Below are 10757 nucleotides of genomic sequence, written 5' to 3'. Positions count from 1 at the left end.
TGGGTGTGTGTGTGTTTGTCCTTAGGATAATTTAGGTTAAGTAGTGTGTAAGCTTAGGGACTGATGACCTTAGCAGTTAAGTCCCATAAGATTTCACACACATTTGAACTTTTTTTTAGTTTTGTCGTGTATTTCGGGCTAATGAATAAATTAAAATAAAAAATTAGCCTGTTACTCCCCGCGAATGTGCCCGAAAAATAATTCAGCCAAATTTTAGAAAGATATCTTTGTCAGTGTGCCCGCAATACATTCAGTCAGCTTGAGATAAAGCTCATCTCACGCACGACAAAACTACATCTTTGTTTCAGACGTCCGCCGTGTTATTATTTTTTCGAATTTCAGAAATTGTGCTATTACACCGTGTGCAAAATCCTGTAGATCAAGAAAATTGTTCATTTTCTGATTTCAGGTGAGATTTGCAGACTGCAAGACTTCCTTCATGGACATATCTCATTTTGGACGTAGCAACTTCAACTCATCGAAAAATGGTTCAAATGGCTCTGAGCACTATGGGACTCAACTGCTGAGGTCATTAGTCCCCTAGAACTTAGAACTAGTTAAACCTAACTAACCTAAGGACATCACAAACATCCATGCCCGAGGCAGGATTCGAACCTGCGACCGTAGCGGTCTTGCGGTTCCAGACTGCAGCGCCTTTAACCGCACGGCCACTTCGGCCGGCTCAACTCATCGGTTGGAGGGTTTAATGATGATTGATTTTCTCACAAAACCTCAGAAAATGTTGTCCAAGAATCAGTAAATAATGTGCGAAAAGATTGACGTTGATTGTCTGACTAGTTCCCCCAAACTCCAAAAAAATCGTAAAACTTGCTTATTTTTTAGTATGAATGAGTAGAATGGACCCTTAATAAGGGATATCAACCTTCTATACTGTTAACAGAGCAAAGACTGTTTTTATTGCAGTTATTGGCGTAAAAAGAAGTTGTTCCTTTATATGATGTTTAGAAGGTATTTGTTACGCACTTATATTATCCCGCAATATTTCTAAGCACACAGACGAGGCATACTACATTAGGGAAGCGCAGTGTCCTTCTTGTAACTCTTTTTTAATTACATGTTCCAGCCTCAGTTCACAGCTGTTCGAAAGAAGTTGAAGGAAACAATAGAAATATTTTTATTAGTTTTTTTAGCATCAGGTCACACCCTTGGCAGCATTACTGGTTTCGACTTAGAAATACCGAAGCCATCATAAGATGATTTGAGTACGACACACAGTAGCAGATCGATTCCATATTCCTAGAGTGCCAGAAGGCTTTTGATACCGTTCCTCACAAGCGACTATTAATCAAATTGGGTGCATATGGAGTAGTGTGACTGGATTCGTGATTTCCTCTCAGAGAGGTCACAGTTCGTAGTGATAGACGGAAAATCATCGAGTAGAACAGAAGTGATATCTGGCATCCCGCAAGGTAATGTCATAGGCCCTCTGGTGTTCCTGATCTATATAAATGATCTAGGTGTTAATCTGAGCAGCCCTCTTAGATTGTTGCAGATGACGCTGTAACTTACCGTCTAATAAAATCATCAGACGATCAATTCCAATTACAAAATGATCTAGAGAAAATTTCTGTATGGTACGAAAAGTGGCAATTGGCACTAAACAAAGAAAAGTGCGAGGTCATCCACATGGGTACTAAAAGAAATCCGATAAATTTTGGGTATACTATAAATCGCACAAATCTAAGGGCTGTCAATTCGACTAAATACCTAGGAATTACAATTACGAGCAACTTAAATTGGAAAGACCACATAGACAATATTGCGGGGAAGGTGAAACAAAGAATGCGCTTTGTTGGTAGAACACTTAGAAGATGCGACAAACCCACTAAAGAGACAGCCTACATTACACTTGTCCGTCCTCTGCTGGAATATTGCTGCGCGGTATGGGATCCTTACCAGATAGGATTGACAGAGGACATCGACAAGGTGTAAAGAAGGGCAGCTTGTTACGTGTTATCGCGCAATAGGAGTGAGAGTGTCACTGATATGATACGCGAGTTGGGGTGGCAATCACTGAAACAAAGGCGGTTTTATTTGCGCGGGATCTGTTTACGAAATCCCCCGATATGACAAGCGAGTTGGGGTGGGAGTCCCTGAAACAAATGCGGTTTCATTTGCGGCGAGATCTATTTACGAAATTTCAGTCACCAACTTTCTCTTTCGAATGAGAAAATATTTTGTTGACCCCCATCTACATAGGGAGAAATGATCATCATAATAAAATAAGAAAAATCAGAGCTCGAACGGAAAGATTTAGGAGTTCCTTTTTCCCACACGTCATTCGAGAGTGGAATGGTAGAGAAGTAGAATGAAAATGGTTCGATGAACCCTCTGCCAGGCACTTGAGTGTGAATTGCAGAGTAACTTTATAGATGTAGATGTAGCTCGTCAACTGAAGAGGTCTGGTGAGGCACTAACAGTGTAAACATATCTTCATTATCCATCACGCTGGATGGATAGATTGATGATCCAAAACACTGTGATCACTCTCGACCACGTGACTTATTGCCGCCTGGTGACGCGGTAAGGAAAGCAAATAAGCGACGCCGAGAGGATTTCTAGCGACTGTCCATAAATGGGGAATCAGCTGACATAAGACATTTTGCCTAAGGGTGGATTGGGAACGAATATCTCGGAAACGCCGAAAGTGGTCGGCTTTTCGCGTGGTACTACCACGGGAACTTGTGGAAAGTGGTTGAAGAGCGCTGAAACTATCAGAACGGCTGCTTGAAACATACGCTGCCGATCACCAGCAGCCCTCCAAGTTCGAGTCTTCGCCGTCGGCGAAGGAGTGTTCCAGCAAAACTTTCACAAGGCCAAAATTGTGCCACAGTGGTTTGAGGAGCGTGGTAGGGAACTTATGTTGATGTTCCAGTCACCGTATTCGACTGATGTGCAACTCTATGGGACACATCTGGTACTCTATCAGGCACAGCTCCGCGTCCACAAACCTCCGGCCCATAATTTGAGGGATTTTCTTGATCTGTGCGTAGATATCTGGCGACAGAAATCTCCGGGTACCTAGAAAGGACTTGTCGAATTGCGCGGTAGCCACGCGGTTTGAGGCGCCTTGCCACAGTTAGCGCGGCTGCCCCCGTCAGAGGTTCGAGTCCTTCCTCGGACATAGGAGTGTGTGTTGTCCTTAGAGTAAGTTAGTTGAAGTTAGATTATGTAGTGCGTAAGCCTAGGCACCGATGACCTCAGCAGTTTGGTCCCACAGGAGATTACTACTACAATCGCTGCTGTCTTGCTTACCAAAGTCGGACCAGCGCGTTATTGACGAGGTGGTTATAATGTTTTGACTCATCATTGTACACTCCTGGAAATTGAAATAAGAACACCGTGAATTCATTGTCCCAGGAAGGGGAAACTTTATTGACACATTCCTGGGGTCAGATACATCACATGATCACACTGACAGAACCACAGGCACATAGACACAGGCAACAGAGCATGCACAATGTCGGCACTAGTACAGTGTATATCCACCTTTCGCAGCAATGCAGGCTGCTATTCTCCCATGGAGACGATCGTAGAGATGCTGGATGTAGTCCTGTGGAACGGCTTGCCATGACATTTCCACCTGGCGCCTCAGTTGGACCAGCGTTCGTGCTGGACGTGCAGACCGCGTGAGACGACGCTTCATCCAGTCCCAAACATGCTCAATGGGGGACATATCCGGAGATCTTGCTGGCCAGGGTAGTTGACTTACACCTTCTAGAGCACGTTGGGTGGCACGGGATACATGCGGACGTGCATTGTCCTGTTGGAACAGCAAGTTCCCTTGCCGGTCTAGGAATGGTAGAACGATGGGTTCGATGACGGTTTGGATGTACCGTGCACTATTCAGTGTCCCCTCGACGATCACCAGTGGTGTACGGCCAGTGTAGGAGATCGCTCCCCACACCATGATGCCGGGTGTTGGCCCTGTGTGCCTCGGTCGTATGCAGTCCTGATTGTGGCGCTCACCTGCACGGCGCCAAACACGCATACGACCATCATTGGCACCAAGGCAGAAGCGACTCTCATCGCTGAAGACGACACGTCTCCATTCGTCCCTCCATTCACGCCTGTCGCGACACCACTGGAGGCGGGCTGCACGATGTTGGGGCGTGAGCGGAAGACGGCCTAACGGTGTGCGGGACCGTAGCCCAGCTTCATGGAGACGGTTGCGAATGGTCCTCGCCGATACCCCAGGAGCAACAGTGTCCCTAATTTGCTGGGAAGTGGCGGTGCGGTCCCCTACGGCACTGCGTAGGATCCTACGGTCTTGGCGTGCATCCGTGCGTCGCTGCGGTCCGGTCCCAGGTCGACGGGCACGTGCACCTTCCGCCGACCACTGGCGACAACATCGATGTACTGTGGAGACCTCACGCCCGACGTGTTGAGCAATTCGGCGGTACGTCCACCTGGCCTCCCGCATGCCCACTATACGCCCTCGGTCAAAGTCCGTCAACTGCACATACGGTTCACGTCCACGCTGTCGCGGCATGCTACCAGTGTTAAAGACTGCGATGGAGCTCCGTATGCCACGGCAAACTGGCTGACACTGACGGCGGCGGTGCACAAATGCTGCGCAGCTAGCGCCATTCGACGGCCAACACCGCGGTTCCTGGTGTGTCCGCTGTGCCTTGCGTGTGATCATTGCTTGTACAGCCCTCTCGCAGTGTCCGGAGCAAGTATGGTGGGTCTGACACACCGGTGTCAATGTGTTCTTTTTTCCATTTCCAGGAGTGTATGTCGATCAGTAATAAATCGAAGTCGGGAAAGACACCACTCGTCAGACGTGAGCTGAAATACATAACAAAAACAGTTTACATTGTTTCCATCGACTCTTTTTAAGGGGAGTTAAAACGAATTTTCTTTTCACAAATGGTTCAAATGGCTCTGAGCACTATGGGACTTAACTTCTGAGGTCATCAGTCCCCTAGAACTTAGAACTACTCAAACCTAACTAACCTAAGGACATCACACACATCCATGCCCGAGGCAGGATTAAAACCTGCGACCGTAGCAGCCGCGTTCTTTTTCACGTTTTAGGATTTTTATCTAATTATAAAATTTGCAATTTTCCGAATATATATATATATATATATATTCGGAAAATTGCAAATTTATATTTATATATATATATATATATATATATATATATATATATATATCACTTATAAACTCACAGGGGAAGTATTTTATTTTATTTTTTTTAAATATAATCTACACCAGTTGAAAATGTTAAAATTTTTACGTGCGCTGCTTCAAGATTTAATGAAGTCGGTCATTTTCTATATAGGAGGCTTTGTTATAAAGGTCATGTCGAGAAGAGGATGGGCACCAGGTCGAGGAAGTTGAAACAAAGTTTGAGAGACAAGAAGCTTTCTGATGGTAAAACCATAAGATTCAGGCTGACAGACAAAATGATTGGTGAACTACACCATGCCCGCATCTCGTGGTCGTGCGGTAGCGTTCTCGCTTCCCACGCCCGGGTTCCCGGGCTCGATTCCCGGCGGGGTCAGGGATTTTCTCTGCCTCGTGATGGCTGGGTGTTGTGTGCAGTCCTTAGGTTAGTTAGGTTTAAGTAGTTCTAAGTTCTAGGGGACTGATGACCATAGATGTTAAGTCCCATAGTGCTCAGAGCCATTTGAACTACAGCAGTATCATGGGATGGCCACTAGAAATAATACTGAGGATTTGTTGAAAATGAAGCAGGCAGTATGGGTTATCTTCTTCCACAGACTGTAAACTGATGAAAAACCAGTACACCACCTTTGCTCTCCAGGATCTGATTCATGGTGCAGTTAACGCAATGCCCACTACACAAACAATACATACAGCTATGAACAGTCCATCCCAGCAGCAGTCATGGATATCATAAAACCTATTTGCAGAGACCTGGCCAATCCTGAATTACTGAAGAAGTGTCTGCATGGTCAGACTCAAAATCCCAGTGAGTCGTTCAATAATCTTGTATGGACTCGCTTACCAAAAAATGTTATTGTTGGAATGAAGACACTGAAGTGGGGTGTTAGTGGTGCTGTTATTGCTTTTAATGATGGCAACATTGGTAGGGTGAAAGTGCTACAGCGGATGGGAATTAATCCTGGAGCAAACTGCATCAGAGAACTTGAACAAATGGACAAGCTTCGCATTGATAAAGCAGAGTATGCAGAACAGTCGGCCACTAAGGAGTCCACAAAGAAGAAAAGAAGGAACAGACTTGGAAAAAGATCAAGAAGATGATATACAGTATGCTGCAGGGTGCTTCTGAGTGACTGAAAATAAGAAATTAAGCATATATTAAGAGAGTCACAGTCTTTTGAAACTTTCGAAACTGTTCCATAAAATTTAGATTTTCTGTTGCATTTTTCCCTAAATCTCAGAAACCTCTTCTAGTAGAGTATTCAAATTTTCAGGGAGTAATAACATACATATTCTAAATCTACTGAACTAAAAGAGGAACATAATGTTACATATAATTAATATTATTTAGGATAACGTACAAAAAAGTACTCAAAATGTTAAGCATGTAATTAAAAAATTGAATTTCCGAAAGCAGTGGCCGAAATACAATTATTGTATTCAGTAGATTCAGAATATACAGTTTAATGTCCTGTGAAAGTTTGATGTCAATGGCTACAGTGAGCCCTGATACAGTGATATAGTTCGTTGCGTTTGGTCTGGGCGGACGCCACAAGACTTCTGTTCAAGTTGATCGTTGGTTCCTTGACTCAGTTTTTTTATTACAGAGAGGATTCGAACCTGCGACCGTAGCGGCAGCGTGATTCTGGACTGAAGCGCCTAGAACCGCTCGGTCACAGCGGCCGGCGATAGGGCGTTCGAACTCCCCATAAACCCGTCAACGCGAGGAATCGAAACAACATATCAGATCCAAGGTTCGGCAAAAAGACCTCCCGTATTTAGAGAGGCCGCTGTGTGAGCCGTGATGGGGATACAGAAGTGGAGGGGGTATCGGTCTATAGCTATGTTCGTGCCATTTTCAGTGAGCGCAATGGCTTGGCTACGTGAGCGTCGTGCGTTTGTTGTGGAGGAGTATATTCATAATGGTGGTTCTGATTACTACTCACTGAGCATTTCACATTCGATTCTATCTTCGCCGACAAGATTCTGTTCCTGAGAGAAAAACTATTCGAGTGTTGGTACCAGACTAGAGAGCATCAGGTTCTACACTAAAAAGAAAACCTACTGGCCGACCTCAGACTAATAACGCCGGAAACCGTGGCGCATGTGAGAGCGTCGGTCCATGAGTCTCCAAAGAATTCAGTACTTAAATACACAGCTACCCTGTTATTGTCTAGTACGATGTTAGAAGAATCACGCACAGAGATCTTCTCGTGCAACCCCGCAAAATGATAACTACCGAAGAGTAAAGTGAGAGAGATTTTGAAACACGCAGAGCTTTGTATGAGGAAATTCTTGAGAACGTTCCCCCTGACGCTGTTTTGACTTCTTCTGATGAGGCCCACAGGTACTTTTCAGCTACAGTAAATAAGCAAAATTTCTGCTACTGGACAGCAGAAAAACCTTATGAACTTCACCAACGACCACTTCACAGCCGTCTGTCACAATCTGGTGTGCCGTTCTGAATTTGGTGTGTTGGGTCCGTGCCGGCCGATGTAGCCGAGCGGTTCTAGGCGCTTCAGTTTGTAACCGCGAGACCGCTACGGTCGCAGGTTCGAATCCTGCCTCGGGCATGGATGTGTGTGATGTCCTAAGGTTAGTTAGGTTTAAGTAATGCTAAGATCGTTGCCACAACTGTGGTGACCTGGATCACATCCTAAGGCTGTGCACCAGGGAGCCGGCGTGCACCAAGTGCGGGGAGAAAGGTCATAGCCGCAAAGACTGCAAGGCGGCAACAGTTTGCATACCGTGTAAGATCCGAGGAAAAAAGTCTTGTGGAACCACCGGTAGAAACTGCCCCACATACAGAATGCTGGAGCAAAGACTGATCTCCAGGACTGATTATGGTTGAGCCCAGTATACCGAACAGGATGCCAAAGCGAAAGTCCCCGAGCAAAAGGAGGAGAGATGCCATGCGGGCAAGTAGACTCAAGGACTTTTTGAGGTCGCTCACGGGAGCCGTCAAAATTGAAACAAAGGATATGGCTATACAAACTGATTTTCCAACAATGGATATAGGAATACAAACAAATCTCCCCATGGCAGAAACTCTCTCCTCTGGAAGCCGGGAAACAAAGCCGAAACTACACCTACAGCGGCAAGGGCATCCTGCGGCTCCAGCAACTCATAAGGACAGTAACACCAATAACCAACCAATACAGGAAAATGTAGTGACGAGCTCTAGTACGAGCCCCAGCACTCAGTGCACACCAATAGTTAGATTACCACCGGTCGATCCAGTCAGGGTGTACCCCAACTTGGAGTACACCATGCAGCTATCCAGATTGGAGCAGCCGGCTACCCTGACCACTGCCTTACGACATGTGGTCCGAGTAGGACATGAGGACGGCAAAAAAATAACCTTTCCGGTTATGGAGGCTGTCGACAGAATCCAGCTGAAATCGGTGAATCTCCCCACCGACTTTGGAGCCTTGCGAGACCTGCTCAAGAAAGCATTCGAAAGACGAGGAGAGAAATTCGACCTTGACGACATTTATCGACAGTCAGTAGTGGCATATGGACGAATTGCATTCGACTGGAGCAAGACCTGGCCGCATGACCGAATACATACATACTACCCATAATGACAAAAATTACTATAGGACAGCTCAACACACACAACAGCAGACTCGTAATGCAAGAGCTCCGAAGGGAGGTGGAGGAGAGGAGACTTGATGTACTCTGTCTACAGGAGCCATACTCCCTGGCTGGGAAAATAGCTTTTGCTGCTGCAAGCTGGCAAATAGTCAGTAGAGGAGATGACCCGAAGGCAGCAATTATAATCACCAACAAACTCTTGAGAGTCACAACACTCTCGCAGTTCACAACTAGCCACTGCAACGTCGTGGAGCTTCAATCCCCTACAGGAATTATAACTCTCATTAATATGTATTTTCAGTATGGCGATAATATAGAAACTCATATAGACCACCTAGCGAGAGTTACCACGGCGTTGCGGGGAAGAAAGGTCATAATAACTGCCGACATTAATGCAAAGTCCCCCCTGTGGTACAGTGGCACAAGAGATGCGAATGGTGAAAAGGTTGAAGAATTTATTATGGCATCGCAACTTGTGGTGGCCAACAGACCCGGCAATCCTCCCACCTACGCTGCAGGTGGAGGACAGGGCACAAACATAGACATCACTCTCGTAACTCCGAATACAGCCAATAACCTTCAAAATTGGAGAGTTGTAGAAAATGCCACCACAAGCGACCACAATCTGATAACTTTTACCATAGGAGAAAGAGAGTGCCACTGGGCCACGGGGTGGGAAACACAATTAAATTACAAAAGAACCGATTGGGAACGCCTAGCGAGGGAGTGTGACATTCCTCCATTACCGGAAGACGACATGCACTTAGACATGGACGTGGATCAGAGGGCGGGGGAACTGGTGAACGCAGTGACAAGAGCGGTGAGGGCAGCCGTACCTACTAGGAGGAGGGCCATGGCGGCCTCACCGTCACCATGGTCTGCCGAACTAAGTGAACTGCGTCGGTCTGTCAGAAGGCTGAGGAGGTACTATCAGCGCAGTGTCGTCTGGCGGGAGCGACAAAGGTGGCAGCTGCTGTACAGGGAGGAAAAGCGAAAGTTCCAGAAGGAACTACGGGAAGTCAGAATGAAAAGCTGGGAAAACTTCGTGCTCAACCAACTAGTCACGGACCCATGGGGACTCCCGTATAAGCTAGTTAGAGAAAAAATCCGCTCTCCTCTGGAACTATCCACAGTCAGGTACGGGGATAGGATGACGGAGTCCTGGCAGGAGACTGCGGGGGTCCTCCTCCACTCCCTGCTGCCTGACGACAAAGCGGATGGGGAAACAGAGAGGCAGCAGCAACTCAGAGATCAAGACCGCGAAATATACACCAATGAGACGGCGGTCTACCCCTTCTCAGAAGAGGAGGTAGCAACCCACATAAGATCTCTGCAAAGAGGAAAAGCACCTGGGCCAGACGGCATTGTGGCGGAGGTGGTGCAGTTTCTGGCGCCCCAGCTGACTGCACCACTAACACATCTGTACAATGAATGCCTCAGACAGCGTAAGTTCCCTAAATTATGGAAAAAGGCACATGTAGTCATCATAAAGAAAGGACCAGACAAGGATCCCGCAGAAACGAAATCCTACAGGCCGATTTGCCTGCTGGATATATTTGGCAAATTATTGGAAAAATTGCTGGCTGACAGACTGACAGCACACCGGGTGTTGTGCGGGGTGAGTGACAGGCAGTTCGGGTTCAGGCCGGGGCGGTCGGCATCTGATGCAATCGCCCTGGCGGCCGAGGTCTGTGGCTCGACCCCGCACAAATACGTGGTTGGCATCATGGTTGACATCAGTGGCGCCTTCGACAACCTGTGGTGGCCTTCGCTCTTCTCCTGCTTGCGGGAGAAAGAGTGTCCAGGGCCGCTATATGGTTGCCTGAGGAGCTATTGCGAGGATCGGGAGGTCTGGCTATCATCCTCTAGCGAAAGAGTTAGCAAGACAATCACCAAAGGATGTCCCCAAGGCTCCGTCTTAGGACCCCTCTTCTGGGACATCCATATGGAGCCTTTGCTAGATAGCTTACAACAGAGTGAAGAGGTGCTAGAGGTGATAGCCT

Source organism: Schistocerca americana, chromosome 1 (assembly GCF_021461395.2).
Source record: "Schistocerca americana isolate TAMUIC-IGC-003095 chromosome 1, iqSchAmer2.1, whole genome shotgun sequence".
Taxonomy (NCBI): domain Eukaryota; kingdom Metazoa; phylum Arthropoda; class Insecta; order Orthoptera; family Acrididae; genus Schistocerca; species Schistocerca americana.
Note: the sequence above shows the minus strand (reverse complement) of the source record.